Source organism: Quercus lobata, chromosome 9, assembly GCF_001633185.2.
Source record: "Quercus lobata isolate SW786 chromosome 9, ValleyOak3.0 Primary Assembly, whole genome shotgun sequence".
Lineage (NCBI taxonomy): Eukaryota > Viridiplantae > Streptophyta > Magnoliopsida > Fagales > Fagaceae > Quercus > Quercus lobata.
This window is the reverse complement of record NC_044912.1, coordinates 5,166,288-5,179,733: the sequence shown is the minus strand read 5'-3', so window position 1 is coordinate 5,179,733 and position 13,446 is coordinate 5,166,288. Positions and strand designations below refer to the sequence as shown.

The following is a 13,446-nucleotide window of genomic DNA, read 5'->3' as shown; positions in this document are numbered from 1 at the left end:
ATAAAATAAAATAATAATCCATCAAAAAAATAATAATAAAAAAATATTTTTTTAGGAAAAATAATAAAATATTATACCATACTTATCACAACTAAAAATATTATACCCTCTTCTCAAAAAAAAAAAAATATATATATATATATATATATATATTATACCCATACTCATCCTACCCTCATATTCTCATGGGGACTGAAGGTGGGATCCACAATTTGGTTCCTGCTGCTAATTTAAGCAATTGTATGATTTTATTTTTAAAAACAATGAGTAAAAAGTTGTGCATAAAATAAATAAATTGAGTTGTTTTTATTTATTTATTTATGGTCTCTCTGTTATTTTATTTTAGGTGGGCATATTCAACACATTCAGATTTCAGTCCCATGTAAGAAAACAGGCCCCCAATAGTCCATTCACTAAATTTTTAGCAGCACTATTTGCCTTCCTAAGCTTTTCCTTAGAAGAAATATAGGGAAAACGACAGGTCCAAAAGATATGCTAAAGCCCATCAACTAGCACTGTCCGACAATGTTACCAGGCTTGTTCCAAACCTTGCACCAATTATGGAAGCCCAAACCTTGAAGGAAGATAATGTAAACAGAAATATTCTAACCTAGCTAAATTCGGAAATCTGACGACCCCAAACGTAAATAAATTCAACAGTTTATGAATAGTTCAAGCTTGATCCATAATTTATTTATTTGTTTATTTTGTTTGTTTGTTTATTTAGAATGAGCTTATCTATATATATATATATAAAACCGAAGCCTTTGCTGGCACCACAATTTAAGAAATATAAAGCCATGGTTTCTGCAAACACTCTCTCTCTCCAAACGTAAGAAGCCCTAAAGCATTCAAGATCTACAAAACCCTAGCAACCTTACCCCTCTCTCAAGTTAAGAAATATAAAGCCACGGTTTCTACAAACTCTCTCTCTCCAGACGTAGAAAGCTCTAAAACATTCAAGATCTACAATGCACGGTATAGATTTTAGCTTATAAAGTTCAGTTCTGTTTATATATTAATTAATACATAAACAGAACAATCAGTTTGCAAGCTCTTTATGCAAGGCCTGGATAAGAAGGGACGCCCCATCGTGGTTTGCTTTGGTGGCAGGCATAAGCAGAACAATCTAGAGGAGTTCAAGCGTATGTTATTATGACTTCAATAACTATTATTATATATTTCTTGAGTTTTCTATTCTCTAGCAAATTGAATTTGTGCAATCTCCCTGCTGCAAAATAGGAGCTGGTGATTAGATAAATGGAGATGTCTTTACTTTTTGCAGGTTTTGTGGTCTACAGCTTAGACAAAATATGTTCTAGGTAACTTCCTCTCCTCGTCTCTATTATTTTATCATTGGAGAGGGAATACCATTGTCTTTGAAGAATCATTATATTTTTGATTTTGGCTGAATTTCCCGTGACATCAGTTTTATGTTTTTTTTTTATTATTTTTTTTTAAATTTGTTTTATGTAAGTTTAGTTTGTTTACATCAGTTCTTTATCTCAAAGATAAGGCTTTTATTTCTACTTCAAGAACTATTTAGGTATGTACCCCTTGCAATCACACATGAACTTAAATTGTCTTTTAATATATGCATGCTTTATTATTTTCTAATAGTTTTCCCGTGCATCGCACGGGTTAGCGATTAGTAATAATGTATTCACGAACAAATTGGTAAATAAGAATTTTTTTTAATTATTTTTTTTTACAGATAAAAGTAAGTATGAGATTTAATTTAAGTATCTCTCTCTCTCTCTCTCTCTCTCTCTCTCTCTCTCTCTCTCTCTCTCTCTCTATATATATATATATAACATTCTTATATAGACTTCAAATAGGATTGTATAAATTTATTATTATAAATAGTCTATTTTAATTGTAATAATTATATAGAATTTTTTATTATAAAAGCTTAATATAAATCTAATTTTTATGAGTTCATTAATGAATATCATTTTATCTAATTAACTCAAATACTACAATTTCAACCATAACTTAGTCAATAATTATTAGCATAGATTTCTAAAGGACTAAAAATATTTGGTTGTCATGTTTACTATATAAGAAAAGTATAAGTTTTTTTTTTTTTGAGAAAACGAAACAGTGCTTTTCATTAAACAGGCATTACGCCTCTGTCCTGGAATACATATTGCAGAGCATTATTATCAATGTCCTCCATCCACACTCGTGGTTCATACAAACTTTTTGCTAGTTTTGCAAGTTGATCTGCTACTTTGTTTCCCTTGCGCCGAATATGAGAGTATGATGCTTGTCTCAACCTGGTTGAAAGGCTTCGTGCTTCATCTATTATGTGCCCATAAGCTGTCAAACAGGGCTGTTCTGCTTTGAGGTGTTTGATGATAACCTCCGAATCACCTTCAAACACCACATCTTGGAGACCTAATTCGATGGCGAATAAGATCGCTCTTCTGCATGCCAGAGCTTCTAAGTTAGCAACCGTTGGTGGAAGACTGATTCGTTCCGACAGGGAGGCGATAACCATGCCTTCTGAGTCACGAGCTACCACACCCAAACCTGCCGTGTCCGATTCAATGAAAGTAGCTCCATCAAAGTTTATTTTGTAGGTTGGATGTGGTGGAGGCCGCCATTGGGTTGAATGAACAACCACGTCATCTTGTATTGACTGATCTTGCACCGAATGGAACTCTTGCAGCCGTTCCACAGCATCATTGAAGATTTTATCCCCTGGCAAGGAAGTGGACCCAACTCTTTTTGCATTCCTATTGTACCATAGACTCCATCCCATGTAGGCAAACAGTTCAGCCATGTGTTGGTTTCTTTGTGCAAGAATTCCTTGAAATAAATCACGGAAACTTACAAACTAGAAAAGTATAAGTTAATCAAACAATTTGTGAATAAACTCAACCTTAATTTGAAAAAGAATGCTTTCCTTTTTTGGGGATGAATGAGCAAATTTCAACAGAAACAGACGTACAATTAGTCCAAAACACCTCTAAAGAATACAACACCAATACAGAAACAGCCTACACCATACACATTACAAAGTAAAATCTCTAACAATAATAAAACATTACAAAGTTAAAACTCCAACATTGTTAGTTTACAGAGACAAGGACCATTTACAGAACTGCAGTAATTGCTATATTCAACTCTTTTCTGCACTTCCCACCCAATCATTTTGACCATAGCCTCTTCAGAAAGTAGTCTTCCTTGATGAATATTGGCATTCCTCTGAAGCCATTATGATACACTGTAGACCACGATGCCTGTATAGACACAATGGATTTCACATCCTAGAGCATAATCTCATTATGGTTCATGATATTCTCATCGAGAAAGAACAATCACAAAACAAGTGGTCCATACTTTTTAACTCTTCTTTTACAAATAACACACTGAGCATCAAGATTAGCATATCACTACACATTCAATCTTTTGTGGACATTCTGTTGAGAACCATTAGTCTTTCCCAGCCTATAAACACATGTTTTGGAATTACTTTGGGAAACCACATGTTTTGGAATTACTTTGGGAAACCAGATGATGTTCATCACCATTTAACCTTTGGGCATTTCATCCTTATACAGTTCCATGCACCTGCACAAGAATATTTTATTGTTCTCTCAGTAATCCAAATTAGCCTATATTCACTTTCAATCTTAACCAAACTAAGATTACTCTGGATGTTAAACAAGCAATTTGGGGATGTATGACAAAGAAAGTGCCTCTAGTGAAAAAAAGAAAAAGAAAAAAAAAAGCTGTCCACTAAAAGCTGCAACTACCATCTAATTGCATCAGATTTCGTGGCAATTAGAACCTACTTTAACAAACAAAACAAATAATGTGAAAGCCTCTAGCATGCCATCAAAGTTGAATAGAGCTTCTAATTTATTTATTTTATTTATCGGTTTAATGATTTCTTATTGTAAATAGACATAAAATGCTGCAGAGCAATTACTCGTACGGATTCAAATAGCAGCACCAACAAAGTTAAAATCAGGTTTCTCCCAAAAAAAAAAAAAAGTTAAAATCATGACTTTTTTTTTTTTAAAGCAACATAGCCAATGTCTTTGCAATTATCTAACCCCATTAGTCCAAGATCCAAAACTAACCCAAATTAAGCCAAGTACTTAAGCAATTAGAGAATAAAAAATAACAATAATTGAAATCCAACAAAACAAGAAGGGATAAGAAGATGAAAAATCATGGAGAAAAGCCCAAACAAACTAAAAGTAGAAGAAACCCAACAAATTTCAAAGCAAAACCAAAAGCAGAAGAAAATAGGTCTTTTTCCAAATTGATTCACACCCAAGTTGAGCATATATATATATGTATGTATGTATTTATGTATGTATGCATGTATGTATAAGTGAACTCAACAGAGAAACTCAAGTGAATAAGCCAAAATTCAGTAAAAATAATTTATAGTCAAATATCTTCATGAGCAACTTGTACCTTATTATCAAATATATATATATATATATTTAACTAAAAATTGGGATTTATTCTTTTAAGGAAAAATTTGTACAAGATGGTAAAATGAAAATGGCAAGCTTCTGACACTCACAGGTTTAAGAAACTAGTAATTGCAATAACATTTTGACTCTGTAGATTCCTTTGTATCATGGCCTACTTTCTCTCCAAAAAAAAAAAACAAGGATACCACTGGCCCAATAGGAATCTACAGAGTCTGTGTAACATATGCTTAACATAATTTCTAAGCTTAAAAAATTCCATAAAACATTAAAAAAAAATTAAAAAAAACAAAAGGTATATATGCCTAATAAGATGCTACAGAGTCTATGTAATGATGACTTACCCGTCCTAGGCCACCTTCATTAGAATTCTCACAATCAAAGTTAGCATGAGCCCATACATTCTCTATCTTTCAGTCCTCTTTGAGTGTGGGACATTGTTAGAGCTGCCTTCTCCACTAGCTCTAGCCCCTTCATATTCATCACAACTTCGCTTCATTTTGATACCTTCTGTTGAAATGTGAAAATCATGGTGAATCGTATACCATACGAAACCCACATTTATTAACCTCCAGGAAGTAGTTGGAATCCCATCGAAATCCAACCTCAATCTGTATGATTCCATTCTCATCAATTTGACTCAATATTGCTCTCACTTTCTCATTAAACATTTGAGAGGGTAGATAGGACAACCAAAGGTGATGTGATTTAATCTTAACCAATCTAGGGTTAATGCCTACAGAAAAGTTTGAACCTTTATGTTTATTGATTAGAATGCAACATCTCAAAATATTAGAAATATAAAAATTGGGGCATGACAAAACAGCACACACAGCAATACCAATCCACATATTACTCAAACAAGAAGGCACTTGTATATTCACATTTCTGTTGGGATGAGTAACTTGTTCATTAACTCTATTCCCCACACTCTGATGACTAAACCATTTCAGAATTTCACTTCCAGGAATCACAATATTAAAGGAACCAAAGGGATATAATATTATAGATTGCTTGCAAATTTCCTGAAACATAAAAACCAAGATGTTTAGAATTGACACACACACACACACGCATATATATATATATATATTTACACAGAGAGAGAGAGATATAAAGAGACCTGATGAACTGTTAATAGCATTCTTAGCACGTTAATGAACATGCCACTCCGACCAGCCAATTTGAAGCAATTCAAGAAGAAAAGATGTGTACGATGTGTATGGTGTGGTTTTAATCCATTTGGAAATGTTTCCAATGAGGTACAACCATCTGCTACAACCCAAAAAGTTGTTGATGGCAATTGTGGCAATGAACAAAGTCTTGTGCAATTGTGTAAATAAATTGCCAACAATTTAGATAGTTGCCTGATACTTTCAGGAAGGCAACTAAAGTGATTTTCACTTAGATTTAAAACAGCTATAGATGATAAGTTTCCAAAATCATTAGGAATTTTTTAGAGACTACAGTCACTTAGGTCCAATCTCTTTAAAGAACACATACCCAATAGGGAAGGCAATAACAAGGTCACCGGATTTTGGCTTCTTCTTTGCATTAAATTAAAGGGAAAAAGCTTATTCCATAGTTTAGATGGTGGCTCTTTACATCCTCGAAAAGATAGTTCTTCAAGATTAGTTAAATGTTCAATTGAAGAGGGAAGTTCTATAATAGCAGTGCCATTTAAGTGAAGTTTTGATAAGTGTTTCATACTTCCCATAAATTCTGGAATTCACTTGATTTTTGAACAGCCAGAAAGAATGAGAATTTCAAGAGACTCCATTTCAAACTTGCTTGGAAGACTTATAAGGCTTTTGCAGTTTTCTAGATCTAAGTCTTTTAAGAACCACAATAGATGGGTGTACCTCAAGTAAATTTATACAACCATTGAAAACCAATTTCTCAAGATTGGGAACTCCGGTGAAGTTAGGGGTTGCAATGAGGTTTAAGGAGTTGTTCAATTTGATGAACTTTAACTTGTCCAAATACTGTTCAAAGCCAAAATATATAGTAGAAGAGTAAGCTTTAATAATCCTTACAATTAATTGAAAATTAAAAACAAAGTTGTATCAAAGTACTTAAATAACAATCTTACCTTTGTCCCTTTCCAAAGCTGTTCAATTTTACTATATGCAACAATTGAAGTTCAACAAGCTCATATGGTTGAAAATTTGATGGCAAAGACTTTGAAGGATACATACTCCAATCAAGAATTCTTAATTTATTAGAAAGATGTTTGGGGCCATGCAGAAGTTGAACACCATGAATTATAAGCAATTTAAGGTTAGGCATCTTTGAAAAGGCTTCTAGGTTCCAATATCTCATTTCGTATTTATGTAGTTTTTCAACTTTAGGAAGCTGTAAGACTAGGCCTTGATTTGCTCTTGTTCCCTGATAATCAAGAAAAATGGATAGGTGAATTGCAAGATACTAGAGTAATTCAAATTGTAACTATGTGTTGAATAACATTATAAGGCATATGCTTAAGTTCTACAAATGATCTCTTACCGAATTTTTCACCAGTACATTGTGAATGTCCTTGTATATCCATAATCTGCTCCACTGCCCAAGTTCTTGAGGATGATCTTTATGAACTATGCTTTTACCCATCGTTTGTAGTAGTTCATGCATCTTGTATTTATTTTTAAATTCTTTTAAAAGTGACCTTTCAACAAGGATGCACGGACGCGGCTCCCAGGCCGGCGCACCCGCGTCCGACGCGGCGACGCGGGAGGGACGCCGCAGACCGCGCGTCCATCCCGCGTCGTGCCGCGTCGCGCCACGTGGCAGATCCCGACTCGGGCCGACGCGGCCAAAATCGGCGCCGACGCGGCCAATATCGGGCCGACTCGGTACGTATCGGCCGTATCAGCCTGTATCGGCCGAAACGGCCGAGTCAGGCCGAAATTCAAAAAAAAAAAAAAAAAAAAAAAAAGGTGCAAACGCACCGTTTATAAACTATCAGTAAAATATTTGTTTATAAATATTAGTAAAATATTTTTTTATAAATATTAGTAAAATATTTGTTTATAAATATTTGGTTAAATATTTGTTTATAAATATTTGGTTAAATATTAGTTTATAAATATTTGTTTATAAATATTTGGTTAAATATTTGTTTATAAATATTTGGTTAAATATTTGTTTATAAATATTTGGTTAAATATTTGTTTATAAATATTTGGTTAAATATTTGTTTATAAATATTTGGTTAAATATTAGTAAAATATTTGTTTATAAATATTAGTAAAATATTTGTTTATAAATTATTAGTAAAATATTTGTTTATATAATGTGAAAAAGTAAAAGTATGCTTAGCAATATATTAAACATATATTATAAAAATATTTTTAATAATTTTTTAATCGCCGAGTCCTGCCGCACCCGCACCCACCTTTTTCAAAAATTGCCGAGTCCCGCACCCGCACCCGCACCCGCACCCGAGTCCCGAAACGCACCCGTGCTTCATAGCCTTTCAATGAGAACCCTTAAACCAATTCTAGGGTCAAGGCCAAGATAATCTAGTATTTTTTCCACATAATATTTTTCTTTCATATTAAAGAAACATGCAATATGTAGAAAGATTTCCTTTTCTGTTTTATGAAGTCCATCAAAACTTATTTGAAGTATTTTGATAACATCTTGATTAGGAAATTCATTGAGCCTATTTAATGCACTTTCCCATTCCTTCTTACTTCTATTGAACAAAAAAGAACCCAAAACCTCAATAGCTAATGAAGGCCTTTGGCATAATTTACAAATTGTTTAGACAACTTTAGATAACCATTGGCAGGACAATCACTCATAAAAGCTTTCAACCAAAAAAGATGAAGAGCATCATCAACATTCAATTCTTTAACCTCATATATTTTAAATATGTTATGTCTTTTCAACAAAGACTCATCTCTAGTTGTGATAATAACTCTACTACCTGGACCAAACCAATTAAGCTCCCTAGCTAATTTTTCTAACTGGTTCAATTGATTTACATCATCAAGAACAAGAAGAACCCTTTTATGGCACATGATATGCTTGATCAAAAGAATTCCTTTATCAACATCTTGAATATTCATACTTTTCTCCATCAAAATTTCACAAATTAGTTTTTGTTGTAATGAAAGTAAACCGTGTTTTTCAGATTCTTCTCTAATATTAGTGATAAAACTACCACCGTCAAAATAATTAAAAATCTTATGATAGACAAATCTAGCAAGAGTTGTCTTACCAATTCCTCCCATCCCCCAAACCCCTATGATGCGAACATTGTTTAATCGTATAGCCAAAAGTGACATCAATTCCTTTACTCGAGAATCTATTCCTACTAAATCACTGGTATCTGATCTTGGGAATTTGTAACTTAATTTAGGAAATATCTCTTCCACAATATCTTGGATAAATTCTATCTCATTCCTGCAAAGAAGAGAGACAATCAAGCAATGCAACTAAATCACCCATATTGCCCTCCACATCTGAAAAGAAAGCATATATTTAGTGTTACACTTAATTTGTGCAATATCTTTGCCACAAGATCTTGGATAAATTTTGACACATGCCTGCAAAGAAGAGCAACAATCATGCAATACAATTGAGTCACCCATATTACCCTACACCTTCGAAAAGAAAGCATATATTTAGTGTTAAGTTTCAATGTAAATTACCCTCAAATTATTTCAAATCTCACACTGAGAAGAAGAAAACTAAGTACATGCAATAACTCAAACACAAGATTGGTAATTCTAAAATCCAAATCACTGAGAATAAAGAAATGAGTTACTGTTGGAGCCATATATATACACAATTCTATTAAGTAGAGTTGAAGTTAGGATTATAGTTTTGGGGGTAAGAATAAAACATAGTTTGACACAGTATTGATTCAAAAAATGTCGATTAATATAAATATTAAATTAAATTAAATTCTTAATATCTTAATTATCATAAATAAATAAATAAAAACTTAAAAAAATTCACTTAAAACATAACTTAATCATAGATTGTAATTTCTATTAAAGAATAGTATTAATTAAAATATAATATCACAAATCAATATATATTCATCGACATAATAACTTATAAAGAGAAATCTAAAAAATAATAATTTAACTACTTAAGAGTACCTATTAATTTTCAAGAAATTCTATATGTGCTTTTGATTATTTTAAGAATGGTACAATAATTAATCTTTCTTTTCTCTAGTTGAAGTCCCTAACTTTCATTTTCAATTATTGAAATTATGTGTATGAAACTCCTAAACAAGGTTCCATGGTTTTACAATTTTTTTTAAAGGAACAAAAAAATAGGATAACTTTTATTTTTTATTTTTATAATTAATTGATAGTTTATCCATGTCACGTACATCTTTTTTTTTTTTTTTTTTTTAATTAATGAAATGGATGTCCCATTATGATTATAGAAGTGTAACGTTTAAATATTATGAAAGAGAAAATACAAGTGCAATTTTTTTTTTTTCAAATGTTTGTTGAATCCTAAAATAAAAATTTATAACAATTTTTTGGGCTTGGCTAAAGATAAAGGAGTAATTTTTAAATCCACTACAAATTGTTGGAAGAGGATTCTCTTCTTTTTAGAACTTTTTTTTTTTTTGGCTGGGACAGGGGAGCAGAAACCTGACTGATGTAAAGGGTAAACCATTTTTTGGAGGAGTCCCATTAGGGGAATAATAAGGTGGAGGAAAGATTTTCTCGGTGAAGAACTCACACATATATTGTTTGTCTTGTGAAAATATTCTAATGTATTTTGAGAGATAATTATAACATGTTGCTAATCGCGCAATTCAAATGCTTTCCGCCCTAGACCCTCAAGCACTTTGTATATGGAAAAGTGCCAATTCAGCTACAAGGCCTTTGGCAATATTCTAATATATTGTTTGTATGAATATTGCAAATTTTCTATTCTCAAATGATAACGAACTAGTATCAAATTGGTCGTGACAAGCCTCCACAGCGTGGCCTTGGTTGTATAAAGTTAGTTATCTTACTCGTGTTAAGCTTCATTAAGGTGAAGCTATCATAGTAGAGAAGTGTTTGGTCCATAACATTTTCACAACAAATTATATGTGGTAAATTATTATTGTTTTTAATTTGAGTCTCATAACTTAAATTACTTTTTTGTCCACCAATAATAACCATTAACAATCTACCAGTTAAGATTTGTTGTAAAAGTGTAATGAAAATGTTATGGACATATCATTTCCCATCATAGTAAAGAATGAAAATTTAATTTGTTTATTTTTTGAGTCAAAAGTGGAAATTTGTTGTAAATCATTTTAAATTCAAATGAATTCCACATTGAAAAGTAGAAAAGTAAGAAGATACAATTTCCCAAGTAAAAACGGTAATCCCACATCTAAAAGAAGTCAATAACGAGCTATAACTAAAGACTTAGGGTTATACATGTCAAAATCTTACGTCTAAAAGTACCCTTATAGTGTTATATTGTAAATTTTTAATAATTTATAATTTGTACCAAGTAATTATACATTTCAAAGGGACTAGTACCTAACCAAAAACAGAGATTATTATTGTCATGTCAACTGCATTAGAATGACATCCTAATAACTAGATACAAAATAAATCTCGCATGTCAATGAAGACGATTATTTAATAAAATATGTAAAGAGAAATAATGACATTAGCACAAATTACCTATCTTGTAAATGAAATCCAAAGAGATTGGCCACTTCTATCAAAGCAGCTCTTCACGTGTGAACTTTATCTATATTATCTTTGAAACGTTTTTCATGTTCACCAAATGCTTGTGCATATTTTCCTGTTTGTTTTCGCACCTCAGATGGATCCACGTCGTAAAAAATGGGCCAAACTATTTGCCCCATCCCTTTTTTGCATTTCGTGATATTCACAAGTTCATCCAAACACCATGTTGAGGTTGCATAGTTTTTTGAGAGAATGATAATAGCAAACAATGATTCTTCTATTGCTTTTAAAAACTCATGGGAAATTGGTTCTCCTCTCTCGAGATTTTTATCATCCCTGGAGGTGTTGACACCCTTCTGTTTCAAGGTAGTATATAGATGGTCTGTAAAATTCTTGCAAGTATCCTCACCTCTAAAACTTAGAAAGACATCGTATTTCCACTTATGGCTAGAAGAAGAGAAAGATGGGGTTTTTGAATCCATGAAAGCCAATCTAAGCTTACAAGTAAACCTTGAATCACAATATAGAATTATAGATACTCGTCAAAATGTCATTTGATTAGATTTCGAGTAAAAATAAATAAACGAATAAGGGGTAAAAGGAAACTATGTAGAATTTAAAGAGTAAAACTAAGGAGAGGAAATTAAAGAGAAGAATGAACATATATAACAAGTGAGAACTTACAGTTATAGATACTCATTGAAAAAAAGGGTGAGAACTTAAAGATTTTGGAGAATAGCAGATTAGCAGTATTTTATTGTCGGCGAAGCTATCATATTGTGTAATTGATGGTTTAAATTCTATAGATGCTAGCATGTAACTCATGCATATGCACAAATTGAATGCATTTAAAATTAAACACAATTTTTATTATAAAAATATAAATAGTTAGTCAAATTATTAAAAAAAAATAGCATGTAACATCTGCATATGTATGTATATATTAAAAATCATACACAATTAGTCATGTATTAAAATTCTTACATAAATTTAATACTACTTATAATCATATTTTTTCTAATTTTTAATAAGATAGAACGTATGATGATCTTTGTTGTGCGATGATTTTTATTGAGTATATGTGATTGGTTTTTTTTTTTTTTTTTTTTTTTAAAGAAATTTATAGTTCATTAATATTAGATTCTTAGTATTTTGCACTCATTAACTCACTTGGCACAAAGATTAAAAAAACTTAAGTGGACACATGACACAAACTTAAGTAGATAATTATTGTATAGTCCCTACATAAATTTAGACACACTGCACAAAATTGGGTTCTAGTTTCAAATTTTAATTGAATTTTCTCTGAATTTTGCCTATTAATATATATATATATATATATATATATAGATTAAAAGCCAGCTTAGAAAAAATCCAATTAAATTTCAATTGGATTCTCAATTTTGAGCCATGTATCCCATCTAATTTTTAATTTTTATACCAAGTAAATTATTGAGTGTAAAAATTGAAAAGTCCAAATCTAATTAGATTAAAAATTGGATTTCAATTGGTGTCCAATTTTGTGCCACTTATCCATCTAATTTTTAAATTTTTATGGCAAGTGAATTATCGGATGCAAAAATCAAAGAGTCTAAATCCAATTAAATTCTAAATCATATATATATATATATATAATGAGAAACCATTACATATTTTAGAAATGTATGGTTTAAAAAATATGTAAACTAATATTATGTATAATTTGAACATTTTCTAAAAAAAATGTATAATTTAAACTATATAATTGTGATTGTTTTTACTTGTACTCGTGTATATGCACAGGTACAAGTAAAAACAATCACAATTACATGGTTTAAATTATACATTTTTTTTAAAACAATCACAATTATGCATATGCACGGTACAATTAAAAAAAAATCATAATTATACAATTCAAATTAAATTTTTTTGAGAAGATGTTCAAATTATACATGATATTAGTTTACACTTTTTTTAAACCATACATTTCTAAAATATGTAATGATTTCTCATATTATAATTATATATATATATATATATATATGAATTCACTTGCCACAAAAATTAAAAATTTAGATGAACACGTGGCGTAAAATTGAATTTCATTTGAAATTCAATTTAAAATCTAATTAAATTTGGACTCTTCAATTTTTACACTCAATAATTCACTTGGCACTAAATTAAAAATTAAATGAACACATGTCACAAAATTGAGAATCTAATTAAAACCTAATTAGATTTTCTCTAAGTTTTTGCTATTAATATATATATATATATATATATATAGATGAAGGAAAGTGCAACGTTTTGTTTTTAGTCAAGTCAAGAAATCATTTAATTGA

At 31.0% G+C, this 13,446-nt stretch overlaps 2 long non-coding RNA genes across 2 annotated transcripts; both read right to left on the bottom strand.

Annotated features, from left to right (window-relative positions):
• Positions 1 to 2,893: 2,893 nt before the first annotated feature.
• On the bottom strand, positions 2,894 to 6,283 carry LOC115960528. Its single transcript, XR_004085193.1, has 3 exons — positions 5,581 to 6,283; positions 4,802 to 5,482; positions 2,894 to 3,579 (listed from the first exon to the last, which is right to left on the bottom strand). It is a non-coding gene; the product is annotated as an uncharacterized LOC115960528 (long non-coding RNA).
• A 2,321-nt stretch (positions 6,284 to 8,604) lies between these two features.
• On the bottom strand, positions 8,605 to 11,210 carry LOC115959047. The gene is made up of 2 exons (XR_004084743.1): positions 11,117 to 11,210; positions 8,605 to 8,864 (listed from the first exon to the last, which is right to left on the bottom strand). It is a non-coding gene; the product is annotated as an uncharacterized LOC115959047 (long non-coding RNA).
• Positions 11,211 to 13,446: the final 2,236 nt, after the last annotated feature.